We start from the raw sequence: 11899 nt of genomic DNA on the forward strand, positions 1-11899 counted from the left end.
CCCAAGCCCTCACTGGCAAACAGGTGGTCGCTGTTCAAGAGGGGCTCACGAGGGTCACCACCCAGAAATCTAACACCGGTCTCCCGCCAAGATGGAAAGGAGTCTACCACGGGACCACCGAGGCATCCCTACAGACATACTCAGCACGACATCCACACAAAAGTGCCTAGCCAGTGTGGCTGAAGGTTCTGATCACAGTGGCAACTTGCTTGCCAAGAACTATTTCTGCTCCAGAGGAAAATCATCGAATTATCTTACTGAGAGTTCTAAATGCATGTCCGCCAACCCGTTCTCCCGCCGCACTTTGGATCCTATCGTCTCCTGCCACCTAAGAAATGATCTATTATTGATTGTCTCCTTTCGCTCCTTTGTAGTGGGCGCCTGCCCATCTTCCAGGCCCTTTCTGTCCAAATTATATATGCCAAGCCTTTTGTTTAGCTCTCTCTCTAATACAGCTATGTTTGCATATAAGAAAGCAAGCTTCAGTTTCACACGTCCCTCCAGCGGCGATTCCTTCTCTTTCTTGACCTACTGCCTCCACGTTTCCTGGCTTCCCACCCCAAATCCTCAACCCATTCCATCCCAGCTTCCGCTCCCCTTGCTCCACGGAAACGGCTCTCGGTGAAGTCACCAGGGTGAATCCCATGTTACAAAACCGACTGCCTACTGTTAATACTCAGCTTGTCTCTCGCGGCATTTAACACAGCGACACCACCCTCTCTCCTGGGCTGTCTTCCTTTCTGCCCGCATCTTGCCGGTGTCCTTTGCCAGGTTCTCCCGCTCTCCCAGGTGACCGTATGATGGAGAGTTTGAGGGGTTGGACCTTAGGCTCTCTTCCCTTCACAGTCTCACCGCCTTCCTTAAGCAAGCCTTGCCAGGGCTTCCTTTACCAGCTAAATGTCAACAGATCCACCCACACTCACTTCTCTGGTCTCACCTGGACTCAGAGGTTGGGAGCCACCCATCAAACTGCCGATGACATCCTGCAACCTTAATGCTCCCAAGATTCTTCAAAGCAAACATGTTTCCAAAAGATCAGATCACACACACACACACACACACACACACACACACACACACACACACACGCAGACCCAGACTTGGAGCTCTTCCAAGGTCGCCTGTCTCAGTCAAGAGCAAAACAATCCATCTGGTTCCTAAGACAGAAGGCTGGCTGTTATCTCTGATCCGTCTCTGCCCACCCGGCTACAGTGAATCCTTCACCAAACACGATCGTGATCAAGCATTAAGTTCAACATAAACAATTGTACGACAGCCGGCCTGGTGATTCCAGAATCTTGTTGTGAGAGGAGAGCAGGGCTTCGCCTGCCCATTTTAATTGCCGACTTATAAATCTTCATCAAACTGCAAGTCCGTGGAGGTGGGGCGATGTGTGGAGGGAGTGTGGTAGGCGCCAATGAGTTGGTTCCGACTCAGATAAACCCTGGGTTTGACGGAACAGAACCTTGCCCGGTCCCGTGCCAGTCTCAGAGTTGCTATGTGTGAGCCCATTGTTGTAGCCACTGTGATAATCCATCTCATATCGCCAGTCCCTTCCAGTCAGAGGGCCTCAGCTTCTAGCCCCATAGCGAGCCATGTCCTGCTGTTATTATTCATAAGGTTATCAGTAGCTAATCCCTCAAAAGTGGACAGCCAATTCTTTCTTCATAGTCACTTCTTAGTCTGGAAGCTCCACCGAAACCCGTTCACCATGTATAACCCCGCTGGTGTTTAAATCACTACAACTTCCTAAGTAAATAAATTAAAATCTTTCGGTAGGTACACTTCTCTTCCTATCCCTACCCTGCACTGCGAATTCTCTTCCAATTAACTCTTGCCCAGCCCTCTTCCAATTCATGTGTTGCATCTGGGTCTTCTACCATACACACTATCCTTAAAGCATCTCAGCATCTTTCTACGGCTCGGAGACTAAAGACCTCCGTCTTCTGCGTGGCCTGTGTGATCATCTGGATCTGGCCTCTGCCTACACCTGCAGCTTCCCTCTGGACCACGGTCACCCTCTATTTCTGGGTTCCAGTCACCTGGTCTCTTTTCAGTTGCTGAGTGAAGCCATCCTCCCTTAAATTCAGCTCTTTACTTAGACTGCACCCTCTTGTAAAACCCTTTCCTAACCATCACCTACCTTGACTAATGAACAACTACTTCTCGATCATCACAACTCAAACACCATTTCCTCAGGGAAGCCTCATATGATGTGATCTCCCAAACAAAATCAGATTCTCTTGGGATAACCTTTCCCAGCACTCCCGCTAGAGAAGTTTGCTTTCCATACTTACCAAAGTTGTAATTTTGTATTTGTTAGGGTGATTATTGGATTAAGGCCTGCCTTCTTTGCCAAACCTTGAAGATAATTAATTACGCCGATGATGTTACTTGATCCTAAAACGGTGCCTGACATCTACTCATCTGTCTACAATTATCTGATGTGTGTGTGTGTGTGTGTGTGTGTGTGTGTGAGATTTGGGCAGGTTAATGCAGGAGGGGGCTGGCTACAAAGTTGTCAGCAGGGTTAAAAGAAACCAACAAGGAAGAGTAAACCTCCCCAGACCTAGCAATATTGAGAAATCCTTACCACCTTGACACCCCAAGAAGCATGAGAAGGGAAAGGTGCTAGAACCTAGAGAGACCCCTGACGCTTATCCGGAGTCATACAGCTCCTGCCAACCCAGTGACCAGGGGAATCTCTGGGAGTTCAATCTCACCCTCCCATCTTCTGCAAGTGCCTCCCATTGGTCAAATCCAACCCAAAGCCAGAGAGCAAAGGAGTCCATTGGTGCACTTTACAAAGGTCAGTCAGCCAGAGCAGAGCCGGGAGTAGATGTAGCAGGGCAGATAGATGATCGCCTTAGCACAGTCTGCCATCCATCCAATGCCCACCAGAATATTTCTCACAATATGCATGTGTTTCCATTTAGTCCATTCATTCGTGTAGGACGTATTCGGTGAGCACCTTCTACCTCAAAATATGATACTCGGAACTGAGAAAGCTATGATGAAAAGACATTCAAATTCATCAAGCCTTGACTTACAATGTACAAAGCCCTGGATGGCCTTTGCCCTGCCAGAGCTTATCTATCTCACCAAGGAGACTTTGGGGGAGACAGAAAAGACTGCCTTCCAATTACACCTGAGACACCTCATCCAAAACTCTGAGCCCAGAATCTTCCCCGATTGTGGAGTCAGGAAACCAAGCTGTTGCTTTATCTCCCAGCAATCAAGAAAACCCCCTTCTTGTTCTGGGTACACAGCAAACTCTCTGTTTTGCTCAAGCATGTGTGTCACATGGCACATGTGCAAACACATTTCTACATCTGTTCCCACCAGGGAGGGAATTTCAACTGCAGTAGGAAAGAGGGATGTGTGCAGACCACCACTCCCAGGTCGGCTGCACTTGAGTCCAATTGGCCATGGGAGAGTGGCGCCTGTGGTTGAAACTGGCCTTGCTCGATGTCTTGTCTCCATGAGTAAAGTGTTGTTCCAACCAGTGTCCATGTATAAGTCACGTCTTTCTTGGTAACCTCTGCTCTTGATTTCCCAGAGACCCAAAAGTCTACTGGAGTTCAAGGAAGCTAGTAAGTCACATCCTCACCCCTACTACTTCCAAACTAACTGAGGAATATTCAGCTATAGCAGAGATATGGAGGTCCAAATGTTGTCAGGGTGGGGCCAGTTGTGTTGAGCGATACTAACTACATCGTGTTCCGGTTGCAGAAAGACCACACAGAATGCAACGACCACACATGATTTGGTATCAAAATGAGGTACATTGCAAGTATCTACAATAAATAATCAGAACTAAGCCCTTCAGCTTTCTCTACCACTTTCAACCCTGCAGTACTCTGAATGAGGCTGAAGTGCAGGTGCTTCTTGGAGAAATAATAGAAATACGACTTAATTTTTACTGTATTCTCTAATAAGAAAGTTGTGCTTATTCTCAACCATCATTGTTATCAACTTAATACTAAAATTTTATCTTATATGATATCAGACATATCAGGTATCAAAGCATGCTAATGAGGGAACTTCTCTAAATGGAGAAATGTGTATCACACATATCTGTGCACAGGATGCATGCACATATGACATTCAAAATGGGTACATCATCTAAGTTAGCTTCTTAATGGTTTGAATAGTGTAATAGGCAAGTGTGGCCATTAGATGCGATCTACTCATTTGCTTTTATTATGAATAGAAATAAAGGCAGAAAATTTCCCCAAAGATGTATTTTCTTAGAAACTCTGGAAACAAGAAAATATTTCTTTGATTGAGGTACCCACATTTTTTTTGTTTATTTGGGGTTTTTTGGTATTTGTTTGGGGGGGGTGTTTTGTTTTGTTTACATGTACAAGATGAGTTGATTAACCAAAGGCAAATCCTATATTTGAACATCCAAGTTACAAGGAAATCCCAACCATGTTACCCCCTGCTAATTGGGGTGGCCCCAAGTAAATGAAATAAAACTAAAATTATTTTCCCTCAATCCAAGCATCCAAAATTGTGCAAACTCAGAGAAAAAAATTCCCATAGGCCTGGCAGTTTCCCTGTGACTTGGAATTTTTCCCCAAAAATGGAACCGATGTAACACTCCATTTCAATGACATGCCAGGATACTTGATCTGATCCCATTACAAGTTTTCCCCCCACGAAACAGAATTAAAATAACCAAATATTTTCCTTGGAGGAGACTTTAAAGGTCTTTTGATTCAATCTTTTCCAAACTGTTTTACACGATGCTGTCATGCTTAAAGCCACCAAGGAAGACAGAGGCCTGCCTTCCCACTGTCTCCATCAGAAAACTCCACTTCTATCGGTGGCGAGCTCATCGAAGATTTATCCATGAGGAAAAGCATTGACCACAAAATAGGGCTTTGAACAGCAAAAGGCGAGTCCAGTTACTTTCTGCTCGAAAGTCAGAGGCTGAGACTTGCAGAGAGAAAGTGACTGGCACGAAGCCTCAAAGCAAATTAATCACTAAAGACGTCGGGGTGAGACTGCCCCTATAGGGTCACATTCCAAAGAATCTATGCAAAACCATCTGTTTGCAACTTGAAGCCGAGAAGCCAGCAGTGATAGCTGGCAGGGATGGAAAATGAGGTAGCTGTTCATGATGAAGGATAACAAGCAGGCTGAAATACAGCGTGTGCAACACACTGTGAAATAAAAGTCAGATATGCACCATTCTAGAGATGACAGATGAGTCTTATTTCACTGGCTGCCCTTCTCAAGATTACAAAGCCCGAGACTGATTTTCGCATCAACGTCCGTTCATCCATGGTGTCACTCAACTGGGGTGAACTCATGATGTCACTGCCCTGCCCCTACCTCGACCCCCGTGGAACTCCTCCCCTTCTGAGCCGTATGAAATCCTTAGGAATGTTTATTTATTATCCATTTTAATCAGAGAATAATTTGAGATGTAGTTGTGAATTCTCGAAAGGTAGTATTTCCGAAATGATGTGACTACTAACGGCAAAAGTGTTCTTTTTAATCTTTCAACATTTAAAGAAATGATTAAGTGCATTATTAGTAACTGAGTGGAAGGGTTATTACTTGATTTTCCTCTGATTTTCCTTCAATTATTGCTTCTTTCTCAAAAACAATTAATATAAGGTCAGAAATATGAGGTTCTACAATCTTGGAACTAAGACACCAGAAAATTTGCCAGAATCAGCAGCTATGAAACTCTCGGCAGTGTTGGGTCAATCTGCTGCACAAGGCCTCTTTAACGTGTTGAAGAGGATGACCCGGTAGAGACTAAGGTGCACTGGGACAAAGCTATGGGGTTTTCAATGACCTCAGATGCATGTGAAAGTTGGGCAATGAGTAATGAAGACCAAAGGAAAATCAAAGCGTTACAATGATGGTGTTGGCAAACAATATTGGAAGTGTGTGAGCTGCCAGAACAGCAAAAACAATTGTCTTGGTGAAAATACAGCCAGAATGCGCCTTGGAATCAAAGAGGCACATTTTTGTCTCGCCTACTTTGAACTTGTTATTTGGAGAGACCAGTCCCTAGAGGATGCCTGGGCAAGGGGAGAGGCCAAGGAACAGAGAAAGCTCATCAAAGAGACAGACTGACACAGTGGCTACTGCAGTGGGCTCACACGGAACCATTGTGAGGGTGGGGGCTAGACCCAATCGTGTTCCTTTCTGTCCTGCGCAGTGTCACGATGAGTTGGGACTGACACCCCTTCTAACAATAGCAACAGTCTTCATTTGGCATTTATATCCGTGTGATAGCTAAGGTTTATTGTGCCAACCTGGCCGATGAACACATGTGGGATTCATTGAAGGGGCAGAGGGATAAATGGCTCGTTGAACCTTGCCTGTCTGATCTCTTGCTTTGTGATGGTCGGAGCAGGATGCAGCTGCCTTAGCCAGTTCCCTGCTTCAGCTGGCAAGGCTCACTTCCTGCAAGACATCCCTGAGGAGAAGCTGCATGGACCTACCTGGATACAGCCCTCGGTGCAGCCGTGTGGAGAGTCCTGCCAGCGCTGATATGCTTACACGTTCACTGATTCGGCTTTCGTCCTGCAGTCGGTGTCATTGCGTGTATTTTGTGAGATGGAGGAGGACTTTGCAGATCAATGTCAAACATAGGAGCTAATGTCAGATTTATGGACTTGGACTGGACTGGGTTGGAATGCTTAATGTACAATTCCCCTTTATATAAAACTCTCTCTTATAAAATATAAGTATTTATGAATTTTGTTTCTCTAGTCTACCTAGACTAACACAATTAGCTTACTTTACATTGTTATTTAACACATTAGCATACGTGGTCTTTCTGATTGAGCCAGAAACCTCGCTGCTGCAAAGATGTCTTGTATGCCTTTATCTCATCTGTTTCTGTCACTGACCTATAAGTAATAGTCCCTCGATGTTGATGATGGTGATGATAATGATGGCGGTGTTGATGATGTCTATCGATAACCCAAGAAAAAGCTCCCTTATCCTCTACCAGGAAAAAATACATGCACCCTGATGCCAAAACATACAAGCTCTCATATACTCCTTTATAGGAGATCAAAGTAAATCAATATGAGAAGAACGCATACTTGTGGGTGATACAGAGGACATTGCACTCTCCTGCATGGCAGCCAAGGAGCCCTGGCGGTGTGATGCTTAAGTGCTTGGCCACTAAACCAAAAGGTGGTAGCTTTAACCCGCCCAGTGTCTCTGCAGGAAAAGAACCTGGCGACCTGCTCCCCACATGATGACAGCCAGAAAAACCTGATAGAGCAGTGCTGCTCCCGACAGATCACAGCATGTCAGCGTCAACTAGACAGCACCCGACAACAGCCAGGTGTGCCAACTGCCACCAGTGTTCTTTCCAATTTGGGGGGAAGGAGAGTGAGGCCCAGAGGAATCCCATTGCTTCCTTATGGTTTTGTAACTCACCGCCATTGAGTCGATTCCAACTCAAAGAGACCCAATGATTTTAGAGAGGCCCTAAGGAAAGTAGAGATGTAAATTACTTCCTATTGATAGAGACCAGTAGAAAAAGAAACATCGTCACTAAAGGAGCACCTGTTCAAACAGTCACTAAATAACTACTAGTGGAGAAATAAGTCCCACGTGGACGGGAGGAGGACTGTCATTGTCATCACTATTCTATAAATTCTGAGCCAATGATGCATGAGGCCACGTCAAATAGTATCATCGTCTAAATCATGCTCAGTTAGTAGCTGGAAGATATTTTAGGTACTGCAATAAAACACCTGTACAAGGACTGTATCTTCAAAAAAATTATTTCTTAAAAGATTGCTTTTTCTCACAAATGCCGGACAAGTCCCTGTCCTAATTGGTAACAGAACATCCCCAGGAGCATTTATGTTCTGATTGAAGAATCCCATCTCAAGCCACTGAAAGATCGGTGAGATGCTTTGGGGGGTAACTGAGGAAAGGGGACCATGTGTTAAACGTGTGGTCTTGGGAATTTTTCTCAATGCACACAAGATTCTTCACAAGAGGAAGAATTCGTTTTTTTCCCAACAGCTGCTGCCCTTTCTTTGAAAAGTTCTCTTTTGGTGGGTAACATCTCCTCCACTTGTCTATTTTGCTTCCAACCTAGTCTCTAATGTCAGATATCCATGTGTTCATAGAATTGCACCAAGTCCATTCTCATTTATCAGTGGGTGCCAGAGTGGAAGCGGCCCCTGTCTCTTCATGTTCTCCCTTGTACTGTGTCCTAAGTTCACTTGCAAATGTCTAGCCTTCATGCCGTCACGAAGACAGCTTCCTCCCTGAGCCGCCAAATTGAACTTCTGAAGAACAACGGCAAAAGCAAACCAATGACTCTCCAGTTGAGTCAGGTTCATGATCACCCACATGTGTCAGAGTAGACCTGTCCTCTGTCGGATTTTCAATGGCTCCTAGCTTATGCAAGTAGATCATTAGACCTTTCTCCTGAGACACGCTCAATGGATTGACGCCTCCAAATGTTTAGTTAGAGCACGGCCTCTCTGACCAGGGCGGAAATCCTTAATAAGGGCACAAGAAATACATTGAGGTGTTGGGCTACAACCCATGCATCCATCCAACAGATTTTGCTGAGGGGCTAGGAAGGGCCAGACCTGAGAAAATGACTAGACTTCTAGTCAAAAGTTCTGGATTGAAGTTCTGATTTGTCATTTAGTATCTGTCTGATCTCTTTTTGCTTGTAGAGTAACATTAAGAATTAAATGAGGAAGTGATACCAAGGGCTCAAGCAGAAAGTAAATGTTTTCAGAATGGTAATGGCAACAAATGTATAAATATGCTTAACACAATGGATGGATGGATGGGTGGATGGATGGATGGATGGATGGATGGATTGTGAGGAGTTGTACGAGCCCCCATTAAAATGATTTTTTTAAAGAATTAAATTCCCCTCTCAGGTGTTTCTAGGTATGACAAGATAAATTATAGGCTCTCCAACTGAGAGGAGGTGACGGCAATCCATGGTGATTTCTGGCTGAGACTCAGACTCAACAAAGAAGCTTCTCCATAGTACCTGCACCAGAATTGCCGTTGCTATTGTGGCTATAAAATTAAGGAATTGGAGGCAGAAGAAATAATAAACTATATAGAAAAGAAGAGGGTACGTGTATACAGAAAATTATAAAGTTGAAAGGAGAGTTACCTGGCCCAAGAGTGCCCACAATTCTTGTGAAGAGAGACCTGGGCTTTCAGAACCATGGAGCCTTGATTCAAACCCAACCTCTTGTGATTTCCAGTCCCTTTTAGCCCCATTGTCTCACTTATAAAATAGGAATGACGATGATGACTCATAATTGTGTGATTCACTAAAACAGGGTATGAACAGTACTTGGAATATAGTAGTTCTTTTTTTGGAATATAGTAGTTCTTAACAAATTATAATGGCTATTGGACTTCTCATTATTACTTCAGCTATGAGTGCGGAGGGGAGAGGTGGGGATACGGTACATGGCAGACAAAGAGAGAAGGATCGAAAAGAAGAATAAAAACTCAAATTGAAAGATGTTACAGTTTGTTTCACTTTCTGGTGAGAATTCAGACAGATTTGGGAAAGGAAAGGGGTCAAAATGACACGGCACAATCCAATCGTGCCTCTTCTATTAGGGCAGTCCCACCTTCCACTAGGGCTATGGTTTACTGCGTGAGGAGCCAAGATTTTAGCCAATGAGGGAACCGCAGCCACAAGAGACCACGTAGCTGGTCATCAATGGAACAAGAGCTTACATGCACATTTTTTCACTCCCTCAAGCCTAGTATAATCCATTCAATCAAAAATAAACCCCGAGCACTACCTCTATAGGAGACAACGAGGAACTCCAAAATTCTACTTCTCAGAAAAGTCTAATGGCAAGTGATGCTCATTAATAAAATGGTCTTCATCTAAATAGGACCACATTTCTGTATTTACTGCCTGGCTGCTTAGTTTGTCACACTATTCTGAAGAGATGCAGATACTGGGCACATGCTTTGAGGCTGGTCGTCACAATCTCTGCTGGCCACCTTTGACTTCCTGCTCTGCCCTCTACTGTGCTCCAGAAAGGGACTTTCCTAAGGGGTGTGCTAACCTACTTAAAAAAAATTTTTTTTAAGTCCTTTTATAACTGAAACCTGCAAACACACACACAAAAAAGAACATTTCTAACACCACTCCTTTGAAGCAGCAGATACTGTTTTGAAAGTTGAAATATGTGGAATGTTGAAAGAAAACCTGAGTACTGTGCTATGCAACATCACGCATGACGGTGTTGCCTGAGAAGTGTCTGAAGCCACACAAGCACCCCACAACCTACTGAGTAATAAGATTGCATAAGAGTGAAAATGAGCACCAACACCCACAGATATCATGTCACCGCTAATACAGAGTCCTTGGCCACCGTGTGAAATAAAAGGGAAGGCCACACACTGAACCTCCAAGTATAGCTCCCAATCGCCCCAAAAAATGCAGGCGGTTTTACATATAGCGGCTCCAAATTGCGAACTACTCTTTTTTGTTTCCTATCGTGTTTCATTTGTTTTTATTGATGATCCACACAACAAGGTTCACTTATTCCACAAGGTCAACACGGACGACTTGTGTAACCCGTCTTTTCTGCCTTGGTCCTCCCCCACTACCATCAATCCCTTTCCCCCCAAGGTTCCCATGGAAGCTTTTGAGTTGTGGTCATTGGATTCCCCTTTGGAAATCTTAAAAGAGCTTCACACTTAAAGGGCAACCGAAAAGCCAAACTCACGGCCATTGAGTCCATTCTGACTCCTCTCAACCCCATGAGACAGAGTATATTCAAAAGAGACTTTTCCACTAGTGAAGCTAAACTATCATTCCATATAAAGATGCCGACTGGGGCTATTTTGTGGTGTCAGATATAAAAATTACCTCAGGCTAATTGTTTTCAGGGTTCATCCACCCTCCAGCACTCCAGAAAGTTCAGCATCCATGAGCATTTGGAATTCTGTTCTGCATTCTTGTTTTTGTTTTTTCCCTTTTCTGACATTTTTTTATCTTTTGCTAAGCAATCTTCTTTAGAATCTTTGATCAAAACGCACAGTTCGTCTGGTCTCATGGCAAAGGGAACAGTTGCTTGTTTGGCCGACGTTTCATTTCTTCCTCCCATTCCTGACTCTCTGTCATCCATTGCTCCAAGTAAAAAGTCCAGTTGTGGTGCTCGGATCATCACCTGTGAACTTTTAAATCCCAAGGCACAGCACAACCACCTAGAAAATAGAAGGTAAAACACTATCAGGCCAATTAATTGGCCATGACCCGAAACCTTTAAGCCAAGGAACAAGTCCCGTGGCAGGTTTTCTTGTATATAAGATGCCTCCGAAAGGATTCCTTTGTGGTTGTTAAAATTATACCCATCACACAATCTTTGCCTATTCAAGTTGTTGCATTCAACTTTCTATAATACAAGATGTATCTTATTAACAATCCTACCCATAATCTATGTGATTTTCCATCTCTGTTGCCTCTCCTTTGCCCCCTCCCTCCTGCCCCTGCTAACCACTAGTAAGCTTTGTTCTTCATTTGCTTTCCCTTGGATTTTCATAGAAGGGCATACGGCATTTGTTCTTTGGTGACTGGTTTATTTTGCTCAGTATCATGGCTTCCATTTCCGTCCATGTTGTAACATAGATCAAGACTTCGTCTCTCTTGCTATTAGCTCCTCATTTTAAAGGCCACGTTACTTTGCTCACAGCCCCCAAGGGTGAGTACACAAAAAGTATCACTTTCTTTTCCTGAAAAACAAAGTCTGGTCAGATGGAGACCCAACCATGGCCGCTGCTCTTGCCCGTTGCTTACGATGTTAGTAGTGCTGATGAGGGTGGATCGGTCAGGGAAGGATTGAATTCTGTGTTAAATAAGTTGAAAAAATGATATGCCTATGCAGAATCCTTT

The 11899-nt window shown here is 44.2% G+C and overlaps 1 pseudogene; it reads right to left on the bottom strand.

The window, feature by feature from the left end:
- The window catches only part of LOC142451722 (nucleophosmin pseudogene), a 157626-nt pseudogene extending 146003 nt beyond the window's left edge, over positions 1 to 11623 (bottom strand).
- Between the last annotated feature and the right edge of the window lie 276 nt (positions 11624 to 11899).

This window comes from Tenrec ecaudatus, chromosome 6, assembly GCF_050624435.1.
Source record: "Tenrec ecaudatus isolate mTenEca1 chromosome 6, mTenEca1.hap1, whole genome shotgun sequence".
NCBI lineage: Eukaryota > Metazoa > Chordata > Mammalia > Afrosoricida > Tenrecidae > Tenrec > Tenrec ecaudatus.